The sequence below is a fragment of the Aotus nancymaae genome, unplaced genomic scaffold (genome assembly GCF_030222135.1).
Source record: "Aotus nancymaae isolate 86718 unplaced genomic scaffold, 86718_ANA_hifiasm-v0.15.2.pri h1tg000029l, whole genome shotgun sequence".
Taxonomy (NCBI): Eukaryota; Metazoa; Chordata; class Mammalia; order Primates; family Aotidae; genus Aotus; species Aotus nancymaae.
In genome coordinates this window covers 90,728,130-90,751,250 of record NW_026988442.1, presented here as the reverse complement: position 1 = coordinate 90,751,250, position 23,121 = coordinate 90,728,130, and positions in this window count along the sequence as shown.

The window sequence follows — 23,121 nt, the reverse complement described above, 5'->3', positions numbered from 1 at the left end:
GGAAGATTTCAGTGGGTAGTAAATGATTTTTTAGGGGAATTCAATGGGCCTGAAGTACCTGCAATGGCCTGGGACAAAGTCTGTTGTGCCCACAGGGCAGACAAAGGTTTGTGACAAAGGTCTGCCCAGATGTGTTGACAGACTTCATTCTTTCTTTCTGCAATATGAAGTCAGTTAATGAAAACTCAAAAAATTGCCCTCTAGTAATTGCTTTCTTCTTTGGTGGTCTGGACCTTAGTGAGATAGTATGGAACTTCAGTAACTTCATCCTGTGCTTTGAGAGAGAGAGGATTGAGAGACAGAGGTGGGAGAAGTCACAGCCTGAGGCTGCTCCTTCAGTTCAGCCTGTGAAAGCATCATATTTTGGGGTATTGGTTTCTGAGGCTTAATACTCGTAATAATAATAGCAATTATTTCTTACAATGTATTATGTCTTGGGAAGTTTGTTAACAAAATATCTCATTATCTAAGCCTCACAATAGCACCATAATTTTGATAAACAAAGTCAGATCTCTGATTATTACCCAAGTATTCCTGTTCCTCTCAGTTTCATTTGTCAAATTATTGCTGTATTTGTGCAAGTGTGTTTGTGTAGTTTAAGGGAGGGTTGTGATAAGAGCTGGGAGAATGTCTTTCTCCCTAACAGATGTAGAATTTGGATTTGTTCTGAAGAACATAACCTCCTCTCTAGCTCAGATCTTGACATGAGCCTGCTCAAATGAAACATGAGTCCAACCCTTTATTTTATTTAAATGGATGACCTCTTGTTCATTTTACATATGGGAATACTTGATTTGTACACTATTTCTACATAAACAAGTCTTGTTTTAAATTTTAGTTTTAAGCCAAATCGAATCAAGATTTTAATAGATTCTAGAAAATCTCCTGGTAAAATATTGGTAAACATATGCATTCAAGTGAATAAACTAATGATCCACATGACTGCTAAGAAAGCTGAGAATTAATTGGATTTTATACTTAGTCATGATAAATCCCTTGAGTTCTGCAGGCTTTGGCCAAAGATACATTTGCTTTTTTCATGCAAGATAATGGGATTACCAGGTAGTCTAAATCTTTAATCTTTGTTGATAAAGTGAGATGAATACTCAGGAAGTACACTAGGTGGGCTTAAATTGCTAAAGGGAGAAAAAAACAAAGAGAGAGGAAAAGTCAGAAGTGTTAGATTGCCTATCAGGGAAATAGAATTAACGTAAGTACATTTGCATAGTTGAAAAGAATTTCTATCCGTGGTTGCGAGGTGTAATTTTCAAGTTGGTATGTAATGCACATAATTGACATGTATAATGAGCTACTTAATTTGTGTTCTTTCATTTCTACCCTTTGATTAGAATTTGATGTATTGCTGTTTTTGTTCTTCCACACACATTAATTTATTTATAAAAAGTAATGAAGTTAATAATTTCTTTGATTTTTAATGAGCGAAATGAATGCACTCCTGTTTTGATTTATATTATTTTTCTTTAGCGTTATTTTTATTTCTCACTTCAAACTGTGTTTATTCAACTAGAAGATTTGCTGGAGGATAGCTTCTAGCAACTGAATTCTGTGTGTTGAGTATGCTGAAATATTGCATGTTTTTAACAAATGCAGTTTTCCATCCTTGATAATTTTTTGTTTTCCACATAATTAAGGGCTGGCACAAAATATATTGTTACATATCAACATAAGGTTAACTCTTTAAAAAGCCAACTTGTACAACAAATTTAAAATTTTCTATTTGAAAGTAAAATAGGCACACAACACAGAAAGACATTGCTGATTTTTGAAGTCTTGGCTAAATCTATAATGAAAAATCTGCAAGGCAGATATTATATTTATTTTTTAGTTGATGTCATTCAGGCTCCGAATGGTGAGCTTGTCTGCCCAAGGTCACACAACTCATACCTTGTAGAGCTGGGAACGAAGCCAGGTACAATGCTCTTAACTCTCCTAATACTCCTGTAATCACCGCATTCTAAATACTCTCCCAAAATACTGTATCTGATTGCTTCTTCAGATCAAGCCTCTTTGAATTCCACATACAATCTTGTTTCTATAGTCCACTTTATATATATAGCATACAACAAAATTTGTTTGATGATAAACTTGAGTGTCACAAAGATACAAGGTCATATACATACATAGGGTTATACAGGTTAATATCTGTCTTCAATAGACATTTCTCAGTCAGACATCACCAGATTCCTCAATAGCAACACAGAATCCTAGTGGAGTAACGTTTCCAAAAGCTTAAAAAATATTATTTTGAGTGTAGGAATTGACCCTTGGCCAAATTCATAATCTTGAAGAGAGATTAGGTGCATTTTAAACACACAAGGTCTAAAAAATTATGAATATGAATGAGGTTCAGAAAATGCTCCACCCAGTTTATCATCATTAGATCATACCCTTTTGTCTTCCAATCATTTTCTCTGTGACTGCCCACTCTTCATCAAACCTAAGCATAAAAATACAGATTTACTCATTTCTTTGGGTCTTCATTTCCTTAGAAAGCGTCCCTGTCACATAAAACTTAGATTTTATAAAATGTTATGCTTTTCTCTTGTTAACCTACCTTTTGTCATAAGGGCCTCAGCCATGAACTTAAGATGGGAAGGAAAGGTATTTCTATTCCCTGATAATACCAATCTCTGTCTTAAAAAAAAGAAGAAATTTTGCTTTAGCACAACAAAGTAAAATTTTTAAAGTAGTGGATGTGGGATCTAGGAAAGAAAAGATGCTGGACGGTGAAGTGGCAAAGGAAACCCAAGCCCTGTGTAGGATGTCTGGAGTACAGCTGGCCCAATGGAATGGGGAGGATCTTGGAAATTTGTTATGGAACTAACAGGTGATTTTTGCATTTCAGCATCTGGAAAATACGTATAGGATTTTAAAGGTCTAGTGTAGCTAGGAGAGAAAAAAATGATGACAGATACTGCTGAAACGAATCAAATAAAATTTTTAAATAAGTGTTTAGTTTTCTTGTTTTCTTACACTCTTGTTTTAGGATCAGGGAGTATGCGTATAGGTTTGTTACACGGGTTAATTACATGTCACTGAGACTTGATGTATGCATAATCCCATCACCCATGTAGTGAGCATAGTACCCGATAAGTGGCTTTCCAGCCTCTGTCACTTCCTACAATCCCCCCACAAGCAGTTCCCAGTGTCTCCTGTTCTCATCTTTGTGCTTCTGTGTATTCAACATTTGTTTTCTGGTTATAAGAATATGTCGTGTTTGGCTTTCTGTTCCTGCATTAGTTCATTCAAAATAATGACCTTCGGTTGTGTTTATGTTGCTATAAAGGACGTGATTTGATTCTTTTTATGGCTGTGTAGTATTCCATAGTGTATATGTAGCACATTTTCTTTAGCCAATCTACCATTGATAAGCATCTTTGTTGATTCCATGCCTTTGCCATTGTAAACAGCACTACAATGAACATACATACACGTGTATCTTAGTGGCAGAATAATTTATTTTCCTTTGGGTATATACCCAATAGTGAGATTCCTGGGTTCGAAGGTATTTTTGTTTTAAGAGCTTTGAGAAACCTCCAGCTTCTTTCCACAGTGGCTGAAATAATTTACATTTCCAACAGTGTATAAGTTGTTCCCTGTTCTCTGCAATCTCACCAGGGTCTGTTATTTTTTGACTTTTCATACGAGCCATTTCTGACTGGTGTCAGATGGTATCATATTGTGCTTTTGATTTGCATTTCTCTAATGATGGATGTTGGTGACCTTTCTTTATATATTTATTGGACTCATGCATGTCTTCTTTAGAGAAGTGTCTCTTCATATACTTGGCCAATTTTTTAATGGGGTTATTTGGTTTGGGCTTGCTGATTTGTTTACATTCTTTATAGCTTCTGGATATTAGACCTATGTTGAATGCATAGTTTGCAAATCACTTCTTCTATTCTATAGGGTGTCTGTTTTCTCTGTTGTTAACTTATTTTGCTGTGCAGAAGTTCTTTAGTTGTATTAGGTCCCACTTGTCAACTTTTGTTTTTGTTGCAATTACTTTTGAGGGCTTAGTCATAAATTACTTGCCAAGGCTGAAGTCCAAGATGATTTCCTAGGGTATGTTATTGAATTTTCACCGTCTTCAGTCTTACATTTAAATCTTTTATCCGTCTTGAGTCAATTTTCATATATGGTAAAAGGACAGGGTTTAGTTTCAATCTTTGACATACGGCTAGCCAGTTATCTCAGCATCATTTATTAAATAGGGGGTCCATCTCCTGTTGTTTGTTATTTTCAGATTTGCTGAAAATCAGATAGTGTAAGGGTGTGGCTTTATTTATGGGTTCTTCTCTATTCTTTTCCATTGATCTGTATATCTGTTTTTTGTACAGTACAATGCTTTTTTGGTTACTGTAACCTCGTAGCATAGTTCAAAGCCAGATAGGGCAATGCCTATAGCTTTGCTTGTTTGCTTAGGGTTACATTGGAGCTCTTATTTGGTTCTATAAGAATTTTGGGGGGGAGTAGGGGGGACAGCGGGGGGTGGGGAGTTGGGGAGAGATAGCATGGGGAGAAATGCCACATATAGGTGAAGGGGAGGAAGGCAGCAAATCACACTGCCACGTATGCACCTATGCCACAATCTTGCATGTTTTTCACATGTACCCCAAAACCTAAAATGCAATAAAAAAAAAAAGAATTTTGAATTTTTTTTTTAACTCTGTGAAAAATGACATTGGTAATTTCACAGGAATAGCACTGAATTTATAAATTGCTTTGGGCGGTATGGCCAATGACGTAGGTTGGCTTTGTGTTCACACCCAGATCTTAGGTTAAACTGTAATCCCTATTGTTGGAGATGGGGTCTAGTGGGAGGTGATTGAATCATGGGGATGGTTTCTAATGGCTTAGATCCATCCCCCTAGTGCTTTCTCATGATAGAGTTCTCAGGAGATCTGGCTGTTTAAAAATATGTGGCACCCTCCCCTTTGCTTTCTCTCTCTTCCTCCTTCTCCAGCCATGTAAGATGTGTCAGTTTCCCCTTCACCTTCCCCATAATTTTAAGTTTCCTGAGGCCTCCCCAGCCATGCTTCCTGTATGCCTGCAGAACTGTGAGTCAATCAGACCTAATTTATTTAGAAATTACCCAGTCTCATGTAATCTTTTTAGCAATGCATGAATGGACTAGTACAGACACTTTAACAATATTGATTCTTCCTCTCCATGAGAATGGAATTTTTTTTTCATTTGCGTTGTCTCTAATTTCTTTCAGCAGTTTTTTTTTGTAATCCCCAATGTAGAGGTAATTCACTTCCTTGTTAAGCTCTGTTCCTAGGTATTTTATTCTTTTTGTGGTTATTGTAAATGAGATTGTGTTTTTATTTGGCTCTTAGTTTGATGATTACTGAGGTATATAAATGCTGCTAATTTTTGTACATTGACTTTGTATCCTGCAACTTTACTGAGTTTGTTTATTAGTTGTAGAAACCTTCTTGTGGAGTCTATGCAGTTTGGCAGGTATAGAATTGTATTATCAGCAGAGACATAGTTTGATTTCTCTCTTCCTGTTTTGATGGATTTATTTATTTCTTTGTCTTGCCTAATTGCTCTAGCTGGGACTTCCAGGGCTGTGTTGAATAGCAGTGGTTAGAATGAAAATCCTTGTCTTGTTCCAATTCTCAGTGGGAATGCTTCCAGGTTTCACCCATTCAGCATAATGGGCTTGTCATAGATGGCTCTTATGATTTTGAGGTATGTTCCTTTGATGGCTAATTTGTTGAGGGTTTTTTAACATGAAAAGATGCTGAATTTTATCAAAGGCCTTTTCTGTGTCTATTGAGATGATAATCTGCTTTTGTTGTTAATTATGTTTATATGATGAATCACATTTACTGATTTGCATATGGTAAATAAACCTTGCATCCCAGAAATAAAGCCCACTTGACTGTGGCAAATTAATTTTTTGATATGCCGCTAGATTTGGTTTGCCAGTATTTTGTAGAGGATTTCTGTGTCTATGTTCATCAGAGATATTGGCCTCAAGTTTTCTTTTTTTCATTGTGTCTCTGGAAGTCTTTGGTATCAGAATGATGATGGCTACGTAGAATGAGTTAGAGGACTACCTCCCCTTTGATTTTTTTGAAATAACTTCAGCAGGATTGGTACTCACTCTTCTTCGTATGTCTGGTAGGGTTTTTTTGTTTTTCTTTTTGTAGGTTTTATTTTTTATTCACTCTCTGAATTCATTATTGATCTTTTTAGGATTTTAATTTCTTTGTGGTCCAATCTTGAGAGGCTGTATATTTTCAGGAATTTATCAATTTCTTCTAGGTTTTGTAGTTTGTGTGCATAGAGATATTCGTAACAGTCTTTGAGGATTTATTGTACTACTGTGGGGTCAGCTGTAATGTCATCTTTTTCCTTTTTGATTGTGTTTATTTGGATCTTTTTTTAAAAATGAATCTGGCTAGTAGTCTATCAATCTTGTTTAATCTTTTTAAGAACCACCTTTTGGTTTCTTTAATCTTTTGTATTGATTCTTGCATCTCAGTTGTGTTCAGTTTAGCTCTGATTTTGGTTATTTCTTTTCTTCTGCTAGCTTCGGGTTTGGTTTGCTCTTGTTTTTCCAGTTCTTCTAGTTGCAACATTAGGTTGTTAATTTGAAATCTCTCTGACTTCTTGATGTAGGTTTTAACTGCCATAAACTTTCCTCTCTATCCTGTTTTAGTTGTTTTTGAAAGATTCTGATATGTTATGTGCCTGTTTTCATTAGTTTCAAATAATTTTTTTATTTCTGTCTTAATTTTACTTTTTTATTCCAAAATTATTTAGGAGACAATTGTTTAAATTCTATGATTGCTCTTTTTGGTATTAATTTCTATTTTTATTGCATTGTGATCCAAAAGTATGCTTGTTATGATTTATGTACTTTTGAGTTTGGCCAAGCACGTGGTCAATCTTAGACTATGTGTTGTGTATAGATAAGAAGATTATACACTCTTTTGTTGTTGGGTGGAATGTTCTGTAGATGTCTGTTGGGTCCAATTGATTAAGTATTGCGTTTAACTCTAGAATATCTGTTAGTTTTCTGACTCAATAATCTGTCTAATGCTGTCAGTGGGGCATTGAAGTGTTACTATGTGGTTATTATGTGGTTATCTAAATTTCTTTGTAGATCCCTAAAGCCTTGTTTTATAAATCTGGGTACATCAATGTTGAGTGTATATGTCTTTAGGGTGGTTGAATCTTCTTGTTGGATTGAGCATTTTATTACTATGTAATGCCCTTCTATGTCTGTTTTGATCATTGTTGATTTAAAGTCTGTCTCATCTGACATAAAAGTAGTTACCCTTGCTGTTTTTGGTTTTCCATTTGCCTTATAGATCCTTCCCATCCCCTTACTTTGAGCCTATGTGTTTTTTTACTACTTGTGAGAAAGATCTCTTGAAGACAGCAAGCAGTTGGGTCTTGCTTCTTTATCCAATTTGCCATTTTATGTATCTTAAGTGGGGAATTTAACCCATGTGTATTCAGTGTCAATATTGATATGTGAGAATATAATTCTGTTATGTTGTTAACTGATTATGATGTAGACTTGATTACACAGTTGGTTAATAGTGTCAGTAGAGTGTGTACTTAAGTGACTCTTTGTGGTGGCATGTATCATTATTTCCTTTCCATCACTAGCACTCCATTTAGGAGCTCTTGTAAGGGAGGTCTGATGATAAAGAATTTCTCTAGCATTAGCTTGTCTGTAAAGGATTCCATTTCTCCTTTGTTTAAGAAGCTTTGTTTGGCAAGATAATGAAATTCTTGGTTGAAGTTTATTTTCTTTAAAAATATTGAGGCTGGGTGTGTTGGCTCATGCCTGTAATACCAGCACTTTGGAGGCTAAGGTGGGAGGATCACTTGAGGTCAGGAGTTTGAGACCAGCCTGGCCAACATGGTGAAACCCTTCTCTATTAAAAATACAAAACTTTGTTGAGCATAGTGGGATGTGCCTTTAAACCCAACTACTTGGGAGGGTGAAGCAGGAGAATCACTTGAAGCCAGGAGGCGGAGGTTGCAGTGAGCCAAGATCATATCACTGCACTCCAGCCTAGGCAACAAACTGAGACACTGTCTCAAAAAAAATCTGAAAATAGCTTCCTAATCTCTTCTCACTTGTAAGGTTTCTGCTAAAAGTCCACTGTTAGCCTGATGGAGTTCCTTTTGTAAGCTACCTCTCGTTTTCATCTAGCTGCCTTGAAGATTTTTTTCTTTCATGTTAACTTTGGAGAATATGATCACTCTGTGTCTTGGGAATGGTCACTTTACATGTTATCTCACAGGGGTTCTCCGAATTCTTGAATTTGCATGTTGACCTCTCTAGTGAGATTAGGAAATTTTCATGGATTATATCCTCAAATATGTTTTCCAAGTTGTTTGTTTTCTCTCCTTTTATTCCTGGAATGCAATGGGTTGTAGATTTGATTTCTTTGTATAATCCAGCATTTCTTGGAATATTTAATTCATTTTCTAAAATTATTTTTTATTTTTATTTTTTACTTTTGGTCTCTCTCTGTTGCTTCAAAGGAGTTGTCATCAAGCTCTGAGGTTCATTCCTCAGCCTGGTCTATTCTGTTGTTAATACTTCCAATTGTATCTTGAAATTCTTGTGGTGTATTTTTCATTTCTAGAAGTTCAGTTTGTTTTTTTCTTAAAATGATTATATTGTCTTTCAATTCTTGGTTTGTTTTACTGTTTTCCTTGGATTGGGTTTAATTCTTCTCTTTTATCTTGATGCACTTCCTTGCCATCCAGAATCTGAATTCTATGTTTGACAGTTTATCATTTCAATCTGGTTAGAATCTATTGCTGGGGAGCTAGCGTAATCATTTGGAGGTAAGAAAACACTCTGGCTTTTAGAGTTGGTAGAGTTCTTGCACAGGTTCTTTCTTATCTGTGAGAGCTGATGTCCCTTTATTCTTTGAAGTTGCTGTCCTTTGGATGAGCCTGTTTATTTTTATGACATTTATTGTCCTTGAGGATTTGATTGTGGGACAAGTTGGGTATAGTTGAATGGCTTTGTTTCTGGATGCTTTCAGGAGGCAAGGCTCAACTCCACACTCTTGGGTTATGTGTTCTAATCCTGAAAGTCTGGGACTGAATATGTGGCTTTGTCTTCTGCTTCCTCAAACTCAAGAAGGCTCTCCAGTAGGGCGTGTATTATGGCACGGCAGGTGAATGTTTATTACTGTCAAAAAAGAATTTAGACATGTGTATAAGAAAAACAAAGTTTATTCACCTAATTCCTGAATAAGTCAGACATTATATATAAATTATAAAATAAAAACTGTGACAGCTTAACAAAAAATACTGACACATTGCAATATTAGGAGAGTGAAGTGTAAAGATGGTGCAATAAGAGAAATTAAGCCTCAATTACTATATTAAGTGATGCCTAATATTGTTAAGCCAGGAAATAGCTTTCTTTCTTTATCATCTTATTTAGCTACACTAGAGCATTTGCCTGAAAATAGGATTTACTTTGAACGTGTTCAACTTTGATAGAACTATGGAACAGGAACGGATTGAGCAAAAGACTGTTCCTTTTCATTTTGAAAATTTAGTCCAATTTGATTTTTAAATTTCCACATTCAATTTTTCATTAAATAAATTAAAATAAATTTAGTAAAAAAAAATATGGTTAATGTGCTACCCATAGTAGTAGATTCACCCTTCACAAATAACACTTGCCAGAGATATCTTTTATTGTTCCAGTTACAGACTTATCTAAACACAAGAGCATAAACGGAATTTTTCACTCACCAGAGATGGCTGCATCAGGGAGAAACACAGGGCTAGCATTTTGTTTCCTTCATATATGCCCCAAGGCCAGGCCTAAATTCAATTTTTTACCCATTACATTTCTTGTTGATAAAATTCGCATCTGTGTTTCAAATAAAATTAGAACAAAGCAAAACTATATTTATACTTTTTGTTTGATATTATCTCAAAACAAGATTGATCATCTGCTGAATTTGAGTAACTCAATTTTGAAGAAATGGAAAGCCTAGAAAGTGCAGATATAAAGCACACTACCGTGTGCTGGGCCTTGTATAGATCTTTTACGTTCAGTTTCTTCTGCAATCCTCATCAGAAATGTCTTTGCCGTCTCTTCCACAGAAGATCTCACTGTTTCCAGGGTCTAGGTTTTTTTTTTTTTTTTTTTTTTTTTTGAGAGACGGAGTTTCGCTCTTGTTACCCAGGCTGGAGTGCAATGGCGCGATCTCCGTTCACCGCAACCTCTGCCTCCTGGGTTCAGGCAATTCTCCTGCCTCAGCCTCCTGAGTAGCTGGGATTACAGGCACGCGCCACCATGCCCAGCTAATTTTTTGTATTAGTAGAGACGGGGTTTCACCATGTTGACCAGGATGGTCTCCATCTCTTGACCTTGTGATCCACCCGCCTCGGCCTCCCAAAGTGCTGGGATTACAGACGGGTCTAGGTTCTTAATCAGTGAGCAAGACTACATCCTCCACATAAAGTAGAAAGCACAGGAGTTAGGTTCCTTTTTCTCACCCTTTAAGAAACAAACAGGAAACTATATAGCAGCTGTTAAAATCTGCTATGCGTTATTGTAAGACTGTTTCTCCGACTCTCCAGTCACAGTGACACCACCACCTTGTTTGATTTAGCAATTCAGTTGAATTCCACTGCCATGTTTAAATATCATGCACGTAGTGTGTGTGTGTGTGTGTGTGTCTGAGTAGGAATTTGGCCTAGTGATGTTGCTGATTAGAAAGTATCACCAATGTTTTATACTTACTCATGATGAGCTCTAGAGAGTGTTTTCAAAAATTTCATTTGATCCGTTTTAGCTTTGACCTTGTAAACTATATTTTCTCCCGTTTACCTGTCCTTTGCTATAGAGGAAAGGCTTCAAATCATCTCATTTTGCACATCATTTAAAAATATATTCAAAACAGGCATTCATTACGGTTTGGTATTCCTGTGCTCACTTTAATTATTTCTAATTTGTCCCTCTACATAGACAAATATGAAAGAAAGGAAAATAGATATTTTAATCTCAGAGAAGATGCTTTCTGAAGACTCAGCAATCTCTATCTTTTTACAGAAGAGTTTTTAATTATAAGCATTCAGAGTGTTTAAAGTAGACTGTGGAATTCAAAGAAAGTGTCCACAGAAAATCTTCATTAATTACATTTTTTTGGTGATTATTATTTTTTTCTCTAAAACATACATACACACTCACACAGTCTCTCTCTCTCTCACACACCCACACAAAAATACAAATACATACACGTATACACAATCACACATACAGTAGTTTTCCAGAAAGGAGCTGTTTAAAATTTCTCATTGTCAGTGGACTTCGAAATCCAACAGTCAGCAAATCAGTTCAAAGTTTTCTGCTGAAGAGAATGGAGAAAATGTCAGCATCTGCTGGAACACCTGCATGAATAGACACGACTCACACATTATGCCAGATTTGTAAGGATTTTGTATCACTAGGATGAGTCAAATGTTGGCCTTTCCACTAAGGCCTTTATTCTGACTCAGAACACACCTCATCCTGTGGTTAACAGTTGAGATAGCACACATTTTGTTAGACAAATGGAAAGATCAAACAGTTATGAGAGCAATAACCGAAATTTTCCTTGTTTTAACAGCTTTCTCAAGTGTGGAAGAACTTTAAATCCTTTCACAGTTCAGCAGGAAAGACCTCTGATGTCTTTGAAAGACATCAGGTCTGAAACCATTCTGGGGAACTTTTTTAGTTCGGCACTAAAATGCACTTTCTGCTAACATGGAAGGAGGAAAAATCTAGCACAAGCATTTATTTCTCTTGCAACACTCAGCACCTAAGACTGTGCACTCTGACCAGAGTCTACAAATTTGAATGAGACATGTACGCTCCATTTTGTTTTTGGGTTTTTTTTTGAGATGGAATTTCGCTCTTGTCACCCAGGCTGGAGTGCAATGGTACCATCTTGGCTCTCTGCAATCTCCACCTCCAGGGTTCAAGTGATTCTCCTGGCTCAGCCTCCCAAGTAGCTAGGATTACAGGTGACTGCCACCACTCCCAGCTAATTTTTCTATTTTTAATAGAGATGGGGTTTCACCATGTCGGCCAGGCTGGTCTGGAATTCCTGGCCTCAGGTGATCCACCTGCCTCAGCCTCCCAAAGTGCTGGGATTACAGGCGTAAGCCACCACACTCAGACCCATTTGTATTCTTAATTATTGTCATAATGGCCATTACTCAATGCTCTAATAGATTTTCTAATGGGCTAATACATGCTAACCTCGTATCTACCTCTATTCTCTCATCCCCCAAGTGCACTCTAAATTCTAGTTATGTTTTAACTGCTTTTCTTTGTTGACATTATTATATTTTACACATGATCAAGAAGGACAAAGGATCTTCCAACATGATGGATCATCATCACTTTTTGTCAAGCATCTTGAATTATGTTTGTGCTGTTAAAATGCAGTTTGCTTTAGGAAATAAGGATGGGAGACAATAAACAAAATCAGAGTGAGGGTGTCACACTTCCAGTTGCCTTCAGCTGTTCGTACCTCACTGTGTACCTAATACATAGGAGCACCAATAAGAAATAATATCAGATTAAGGAATCACTCCACAAAATACACGCAGGAGAGCTTCAAATGGTATCATCTTGTGTTTAACATGTTAGCAGCGTCTTATGTATTCGTCGAAATCTAATGAAGTAAGTTAGTAGCAGAACATACGTTCTGTGAGATAATGTGAAGATGAGAAGGCTGGAAAGATTCCACATTCTTGTAGCCACAACCTGAAGTGGTCTGAGAATATGCTGACGGTCAAATGATGGCAGATGCTATTGGTGCGCCATGCATATGCCTTCATCCACCTTGCTATGCCCCCACATGCCAGCCTGCCTTTCAACAGTCAGCGTCTATATCTTGTTTAGAAGCTTTCCCTTAGGCTGGCGGCTAAATCCTGTCCCTGAGTAAACGTCCTACTGATGGAAGCTCTTATACAATGAATGACAGATGTGGGCACACGTGCATGCTCCTGTCCCCTTATCCCTTAGCAAGGTCTGTATTCACAGGACCTCCATGAGTTTTCCTGTAAGATTAAGCATCAGTCATCCCTTGAAGTCTCCCACTATTGTTTCTCTCTTCGATATCACCTAGTCTCTGCTGGAATCTAGGTTTTCTAAATAATTATATGCACCCAATTTTTATTTCTGAGGACTGAGGGGCATCCGTGGCTGAGGATGAGGGGAACAGGGAGAGGAAATCCAGCTAAATAAGAATTCTGGTCTGAGAACAGATCTAGAGAATACCTTCCTTATTGACCTGGCACTGTGGCTCACGCCTGTAATCTCAGCACTTTGAGAGGCCGAGGCACGTGGATCACCTGAGGTCCGAAGTTTGAGACCAGCTTGGCCAACATGGCAAAAACCCGTTTCTACTAAAAATACAAAAATTAGCCAGGTTTGGTGACATGCACCTGTATACCCAGCCACTTGGGAAGCTGAGGCAGTAAGAATCATTTGATCGCTTGAACCTGGGAGCCAGAGGTTACAGTGAGCCAATATCACGCCACTGCACTGCAACTTGGGTGGCAAAGTGAGACTCCATCTCTCATTCTCTCTCTATATATGTGTGTGTGTGTGTGTGTGTGTGTGTGTGTGTGTGTGTGTATTCCATACTAGCCCGGAATAGGGGAAATGCTTGTCATGTCATTGTCAGATGATGGAGACTATAGAAAAAGAGGGAGTGGGAATCATAAAATCATAAAATGATGTTGTCATCTTGGGAGTCAGGGATCTGGGTTTGTGATTGAGGGGGTTTAAGGAGAGGACAAAGAGTGTGGAGTCTGGAGTGGGCTAGAGATAAAAGACGACCCTTCTCCAAAGGAACTGGCCTCGGGCTTTTGTAGAATTGAGAAAATACATCCACCTTGACCTCACAGGAAGATGCACGAGGACAAGTGAGAACAGTTGGCTGCACAACCAAGCCTGGGAGAGCAGAGATCTTCTGAACATGACAAGATCTGAAATCAGTGAGTAGAGTCAAACAGGAATTTCCTCTTGGAGAAGAACTGGGAGGCAGCAAAGGAGTAGCAAGTTGGGTTATGTTTACTTGTAGCTTTTCTGACCTGAGAATTAGAATTTCAGATAGCTTAGGCAGCTGTAAGTAGTTTAATCTGACTTGAGAGTAGGTGTTGGTACAGGTATCACCAAGAGATAACAGTGAAAATATAGAACACTCGAAATCATGAAGGGCCCTGCATAGCTCCTGTGAGCAAAAGGGAGAAGAAGGAAACTGGGAAGAAAGGTAAGCAGGAGGAAAAACAGTTTCTGAAGACAGCCTTGGGAAGGAAGGAAGGAGACGCTGAAGAGGGTGACGCAGTATAGGATGAAAACATTTGTACTCATTTTTCACTACATCCTAGACGGATGACGTGTTGTTGATTTTCAAAAATGTATATTTCGTTTTTCACCCTTAATAGATTGAATTTTGATGTGCATGACTTGACTATTTCCAATGCTCTAAATGACAGTGAAATGGTTGAATAAATCTGCTGTCTTAGCATCCTCCAAAATTCAGAACTACATATTTTTCTTCTTTCATCTCCATCTCCAAAGGCAGTGATATCCTCATTTTTTAAGCACCTGCAGTCTTTTGCTAGTTTAGTCTTTAAATTGTAAGCTCTTTAGTTCTGATATTTTGTATGCATTTATTTGATAGCATGTATTTTATTTGCTGCAAAGCACCATAGGCATCATGTAGCTATAAAAGTAATAACACTTAAAATAATAATAATTTTATATTGAGTCTCTTGAGTTATATTGTTTTTCTGGCATGGAAGTGTTTCGGTAATGCTCGATGACTGCTGTACCCAAGAGATCTTCATGAAAATGAGATGCAAAAATGTGTATTTATGGAGCCATATCATTGAACATATTTTCAGTACAGTACTTCTCTTTCTTTTAAAGAGAGCCTGAGTTTTCAAAAATGACTGCAGACTGTGTGACATTCCCCAGTCTATGAAATACTGCCCTGTGCATTAACAATTTCTTTGTAATAATAGGGACAAATATTTTAGAAAAAAAAGTGCAATAGAAGATTGAATTTGGCTATGTGGATTCGGTGCTTTGGCTATACTATTCTCAAAATATGGACAATTTTTTTATACTACTGTGATTTTTGGAGTTGTTGGCATGTAGTTGAAATAAGCAAAAACAGGAAAAGCTAAATGTATACATGTCCATATCTGTGTATGGGTCTACAATATTTAAATTATTTTAACACCTAACGAAGTAAATAAAATGTAAATTGAATGGCCAGGTCTGTACCATTGATCCATGTGATCTTGAACATTTTTCTTAATTTTTTTCACCTTTAAAAGAGAAATAATAATCTTACTCATTTTGATGGACTTCATTAAGAGAAAATAACATCTTATAGAGTGTTTATTACTGTTCCCAATGCAGTAAAAATTTAATGTATAGCAACTATTACTACTAATATCACAGTTAAGAAAGTACAGATGCCATAAGGAAAAAATGACTAAAGGCATCGTCCACCCACAGTCTATTTCTTTTGAAACCACATGTGGTTGAAAAGCTAAAATTCAGAGAATGAGCCAACTATACTGATGGACCTCTAGTAAAATGTATGGAAAAAAAAGAGCCATTAGTGATTTTGTTGAGGGTTTCTGCATTAATTATTTGCACCTATTCTAGTAGGATTTGATTACTGATTTCTGAAGTCTTTGTAGATCACTACAGACACAGAAATGTGCCAGGAGCTGGGGTGATAAACACCTGCTCTGCAGTGGACCTTGGCAATGGGCAGCCTGATGGCATGAGCAGAGCTACAAAAAGTAACAAGGATTTTAGATGAACAGAAGTGTGAGGTCATTCAGGTGGAGGCACACATCTGACATCACCACATCCTGCAGTTATCCCTGCATTAAAATATTACTTACTAGTATTGTTCAAATGGGTGGATATTGATTAATGAATAAAGCAGGTATCAGTTAATGTATAAATTCTGTTTAGAAGACATTTTTCCCAGATAGTAAAGCATTATACTTCCTATGTGAAAATTACGTCCATCAGATGCTGTGCTCATTACAAAATCTAGCTCTATAAAATGAAACATTTTTAAGAGTTCCACACAGCTGAATCCAGTAAAAGCTATTTTTGAATTATAGAGGAGGAAAACAATATTAAACATCTATTATATGCTAGATCCTTCATCTTCTAAAACTCTACATTAATTCAGATACTTTTTTTCCTCCAAGCAGAACATCAAGAACAAAATATGCCTAAAACACCAGGAAAGAGAACATCTTCTGTAATGAAGACAGCTAGATAAGAAGTTCCAAAATTGTTTAAGGTAGTTACTGAATGGCATCAGGTGGGTTCCGGCTTGACCTTTTTTTCTCCCTGTTTTTTTAAAATTCCAGAAGGTGGTGGCTATAGCAGCAAGGTCTGTGCCTTTACAAAACAATGCCTAAGGTAGGAAGGAAAGGGGGTATAGGGGAAGGCAGTCTCTTGAGCAGAATTTTCTTTCTTTCTTTGTCTCTCCCTCATTCTCATGAGGGAGGGAACTCTCACTCAGAATCCTATAGCTCTCAATGTCCAGTGCTGCGTTATTATTCGTGGACAATGTTTAAACAAAAAACAATGCCAAAAATATACCTAACTTTAACTTTCATTCTCATTAGGAATGCCAACCTGTTGTCAAAGTGAAGTGAAACTTTGGCATTTCACCAAACCCCCTTCATGACTGGAGTACTTATATCTGCAACTATGCTGTAATACCCTCAACTGAATGAAGAGAGCTTCTCACCCAAAGGCAAGCCCCAGTTCTCAGGCAGCCTATAACCAATATCTGGTCTTGTGGAATATAAATGCCTAGCCCCTATCTCAACATGGAGCACCTGGCTTCAGAAGTCATTATGGGGTTGACAGAAATGTCTGTTGAGGCTGTCTTGCAGCCCAACTTCTCTTGCCCATCTGCCTTCCGTTACTCCCTGCTGGATGATCACCATCACCAACACAGCATGTCTCAGTGAACTTCATCCCTAACTTCCATCTCAGAGGCTGCTTGTCAAGAAACCCAATCTGAAAGAGATGGAAAGAAAAGAAGTGGGAAAGAGCTCTAAGTTCAGTAACTAATAATTCTGCTAACTCTAAGTTAATCCTCACAATAATCTTATACATTCCTTTTAGAAATAAGAATATAGAACAGCTTAGACAGTGAAAACCTTTTCCAAGGTCACACAGCTCAAATCTTTGTCACGCTTTTTATCAAATATCATGTCTCTTCTGTTGTTACATTCATTTTTTATTTTTAATTGAAAAATAAATCAAATATAAAAATTTGTGTTTTTATGGTTTAGATATTTAATTTTTTTCTAATTTGTTCATTTTAAAAAATATATATATTTTATTGCATTTTAGGTTCTGGGGTACATGTGAAGAACATGCAGAATTGTTGCATAGGTACATACGTGGCAATGTGGTTTGCTGCCTTCCTTCCCATCACCTATATCTGGCATTTCTCCCCATGTTATCCCTCCCCAACTCCTCACGCCCCCCGTCCCTCCCCTAGTTCCCCCCCACAGACCGCAGTGTGTGACGCTCCCCTCCCTGTGTCCATGTGTTCTCATCATTCAACACCCACGCTTTTTATGTTTTGAAATTAAATGACTTGTAAAACTTAAGTAGAGTGGAATTATCATGTTACTTCATGATTACATTGAGTATTATCATTGTTTTTGTGTTAGCTCTCTGGATATTTGCATTACTGCAATTGTCTATTAAGCCACGATCAGTCCCAGAACCCTACGATGATTGAGCAAGGTTATTTATTTTTCTGTTAAATCCTTCTTCAGAATTTAACTGCTATTTTTCCTGTAATTTTAGAAAGCATAATGTCTAATGCTGAAATTTAGTCAATATCCTGACCACTTCAGGACATATATTTTTATTTATTCTCAACAGTCCACTGGAGAGAGTCTAGGAGGCCATCCTCCTTAGTTAAAACATCTTTGGTTTAATGTTGCAGATGAACATTGCAGAAATCTGAAAGGAAAAATAAAATGTTTATTCCCAAGATTCAAACTCCATTTTTCCCCGTTAGTGGTATTTTCAGTTTTAGATTATTTGGTAGTATTCCTGTGAGCATTAATTACTGTTCTCTGCATCATTAATTCGACACTTTAATATTAAGCCAGGTATATCATTGCATTGAAGCATCTTACAATAAACTTTATTAAACCACAGATCATTCCACAGTCTGGAGAGGTGATAAACATGCCCATCTTAAAATTGTAGGACTGGATTTTTGCTGTGTAATCTAGGACAAGTTAAAAAAACCTCTTCAGGTTTTTTAAATTGTTCAACTGCAGAGAGATGAGAACGTGATATCTAAACAACACAATATTATGCATTCATTAACTGCTTATTGAGGACCTACTCTGTGTCAGATACTGGGGATTTGAGGATGAATGACAAGATATGATTCTGGAGCTAACATTATAAAGTAGATAATTGCCTGAAGGCAAACAAAAAATGAATACAGGAAAAACTAGTTAATAGAAGAGTAAGTATTTTAAAACCTTGACATAAATAGTTTATTATAATTAAACTAGAAAATTAACCAGAATACAATATCCACATTATCTTCATTTTCTTAAAAAAACAAAAAAGGCTTCCCATGTTAATTGTATAGACATGTGCTCAGCTCAGATACCTCTCACCTCCCCAACTGTTTACGAATCTATAGTTATTTTAGTCTATTTATGTTCAATTAATTTTCAGTAGTAATGCCTAGTGAATTGAATGGGGAAAAGGTATTCATTTCCACAAATAGTACTGGAACAACCAGCTTTCCAGATGCTAACTGTGAAATTATGCTAACATTTTCAAGAGAAATATAATCCCTTTTCTTTAAATTTCCCCAACTGCCTTTTCTCCTGTCACCCCAATTAATTTACTTATAGTTTAAATGCAATCTGTTGTAGTTTCTTAACAGACCACACATATTACACTTCTGCTTCCGTCATTGGACAAATGCTGTTCTTACAGTGATGTTTCTACTGCAAAAATAGGCAACAAGTATTCTCGATAGTTTTAAAATACATGCAAATCACAGAGATAATAGTTACCAAATTAAGACAAATTATTGTGATTTCTCTTTTGTATAAAAATACACTACAGTCAATCATTTCTGTGTAAGTAGCAGTAGTGATCCGTACTAGTCAGCTCAAATACTTTTGATCAGATGATTTTTGTCAGAGCCAAGGAATAAAACTAGGTTTTTTTCATTCTTTCTGTCATTTTTAATTTTTTTTCTGACTATTTTTGAGCCAACACATCAAATGATTTTTTGCCTTGAGAATTCCTATAGTCCATGAGCCATGTATGCATGAGTGTAAATGTAGCAGAAACCATTATTTGTTCCACAATATACCAATTTCAACACACCTTCAAAACTCTTAATGAAATGTATCATTAATGGAAGAATATTAGCAGCTGGGAAATGTATAAGCCTTGTCAACTCTAAACTACACATCCATAAATGCTAACGAATCTACATCCCTTAGAAAAATATTCCTTCGTGGGTGTGGAGCTACCTATCTCTGTTCTGTTATCTTTAATATCCTGTGCCTGATGCACTAATTTTTTTTTTTATGAAATCACTCAGACTCACAGCACTTAATGAAAAATAAAAACTTTACAGCTAATGAATCCAGCCAGTCCGTTTTAATTCCATGCCTAATTTTCCTTGAACATCAAGAGCAAACACATCTGTGGGGGGAAAAATACCGTAATAAGTCTCTTACTCTTAAATCATGCTCAAATTACAGAGCCATAGGACAGGTTGCTATTTCACCCAGCCTGGAGAATGCAGCCTTGTTCCTAGGTAGGAATAAGGTCAGATTCCTGCCCAAGTCACAGTCATCTAACACAGTCCTATCAACTTTAGCAAGCAAGAAATGTTTGTTTGTTTGTTTGTTTGTTTTGGTTTGGTTTTGAGGCAAGCAACATTTTGCTTAGGCTCCAACCAAAGAGAGAGAGTGAGGATAAAGGATTGCTGTCTGGCATAACTTCATTTGAGACAAAATGGCATCAGTAACACTCCATTTATTCTGTATCATGCAATATTCAGTTTCTGCACAGCAAGATGGAAGACTAGGTCCCTAACTTTCTCTCCCAGAATCCATTAATATTAATAGTCTGAATAATAGGGATGAAAAAGCTGTTGTGAGTGGAGCATGTAACCTACTTCTGCAGTCTCCTGTTTGGTTGGTGAACACTCCCCACTGCCTCTTTCTGGGGCATTGTTTCCCCTTCTGTCATTAAATTGCTTTAAGTTGAAATACGTATGCAAGCACATTATTCCTTAATAACTATTTTCCATCATAAGATAAACTGGAGTAAGATCTGCTGTGGTGATAATTTTGTGAAAATAAATAATTTAAAAATTTTGCATAGGTCAGAAGTAACACACATATAGGCACACACATCTATGGTATCATATTATTATTTTTGCTTATATTTCTTTTGTTTACAAAAAACACTTCAAGGAGTACATTAATGGCATGAAAAGAAAGATGCTTTGTAAAATTATAGATGTTATGCTCCTCAGGAAAAAGTTTCCTTTGGTCAGTCATGGTGAATCCTCTGTTCTGCTGGTCTCCCTGGGCACGCAGTAAATATTCACTGATGGACTATAAATTTTCACAGGGTCTTATGCTCCAAATGAGGAAAGAAATCATAAAGTCAATGCAAATTGCATGTCTTAAACAAGCTTTTTACTTCTGATGTTTTATCTTCCTTAATTCTCCTCAATTTGCTTTCTTTTAAATAATATATTAAAAGGATGAGTTAACTCTGCTTTCTGCTAAAGTATAGGCTTATTAGATTCCACTTATTATTGCTAAAAATATTAATAATTAATTTATATCTTATCCTTGGTCTTGGAAATCTATGTGGATTTGACATATCTGAAAAGTTAAACTAAGTGACCTGTCTGCAATGTTGTTATGCGTGTCTTCTAGTGATCTCTGTCAACTGCTGCTATATTTACGCTTTGTTTCTAATTGTAATACTCTGAACCGTTTCACATGCAGCATGCTTTTCTTTCTTAACCAGGATTAATCTTTGCAAAGGCAAGGATTCCTATATATGCATGTATTAGGTAGTGAATAACATTTTTGTTTACCAAAAGAAAAATAAATTAGATGTGACAATTTCTTGTGATGAATTGTGTATAAACTCCTAAGAGCACCTAAAGTAAGGATGTTCCAGTTCTATTATCAAGACAAGCCTCATTAAATTGTGATTTTTGAACTGATTTTTTCTCAGATATAAATTCTTTTCTTTCAGTCGCTTATTTAATTCTCAGTTTTACCTACTTCTCTATAACTCTACTGACAATTTCTAAACTCAGAGTTTTAAAGCTCTCTTTTAGCTTAATGTAACAGCTTCCTCAGTGGTCTGCCATTAGTCTTTCAAACCCCAATATATCCTACATACATACAGCTCTCCAATAATCTTTCTTAAATCCAACTATTTTCTGCAATTCTCATCAAAGGCAACACATTGCCTTAACTGGCCCATAAGTTATTTTAATTATCTGGCATCTTTGCCTCATAAGCCTATGCTCCACCTATTCTATTCCATGTTTTTCTTCCTATGTACTGTGTAACTTTCACATTTTTTGGCTTATTGTTTTTGACTGTGTTCTTCAATTTTCCTGGTTGCCCGTTTGTCCTTTATGAACATGATGCAATGCCATCAGCTCTTAGCAGACTCTCCTAGATTATCTCCTACCAAGAAGTCCAGTATTGTTTCTTCTTTTGTATCCCTAAGTTTCCTTTTGATAATATTCTGAGTGCAATTGCCTGGTTTGTTACATCTTCCTTAACCTAACTGTAAATATCTTGAGGAGTGTATTTTGACGCTCGATGTAGGCACAGTGCCTGGAATATACTAAGCCCTCAAAATGTTGCTTAATAAATGAGTGATTGGATTAATAAATGAATATATTTTGCTAAATTTATGCTGAAATGAAGAAAATATTAGTAATTCTATTCATTTTCCATGTGTCTGTCGTTTTTACGTTTTAAATGCTTTTATTATCTTTATTTCTTGAAATTTGTTAAAATGATAATCCTGGGAATCATTAGTTTAGTCTGGAGCAATTGAATAAAAGTTTCTGGATGTGATATATCTATGATATGTCAAGGCAAACTGAAGTTCAATAGAAACAAAATAATCAGAGGGTGATTTTGAAAAAAGAAAATAATGTATATATGAACATTAAGTTTGCAGAGAAAATCATGAGGTGACTATCAATTTAGGAAAACAGAAATGCTCTGAAAGAAAGTTTACTTATTCAACTGTTCAGTTTCTTACATTGACTTTTGACCGGGAATGTGTTCAGAATCTGGAGATGCATTGGTGAACACCAACTACTGCAACAACAAAAGAAAATTGTCGACATGGAGCTTACAAACTAGGACATATAATCATAATTCATATTTTTGACTAAGTGATCATATTTCAGTGATATTGCTGTGAAATTAGGCTCTTAATTCATAGTAAGTAGAAACTATATTCTAGGAATGAAGAAGGAGATTTGTGAAAGAGTACATGTGTATGCCTATTAGTTATAGGACTAATTCCTCCTCTATCATAATAGATACACTTACTGTATAAGCAATAAATTAAGAAAGTGGAGAATAAGCACATTATTTCAAAATGTAGTAGTAACAGTTCTTTAAACAGTTATTTCTGGGGAATGAGATTACATGGAAGATTAGAACAGATAGATCTGTTTAATTATTTCATTTAAACATATTGATGGCATTAGTTTGGTGACTACTTTTAAATGTCAACTTTTTTAAAGCAATAAAATATGCATAATACATTTTGTTGTTTGTAGAAGCACTTTCAATTAATTAATTATGATATGGTGATATGCTTTAGTTTAAAAAAACAAAATCATTAAAAGATCAAAAACCCAAACAAATAGTATATATGCTCAAAGATGAGAATATCATTATGTTACTATGACCACACTACCCTCTATATAAGCTCTACAGGACAAACTTCTATTCAGTATATTG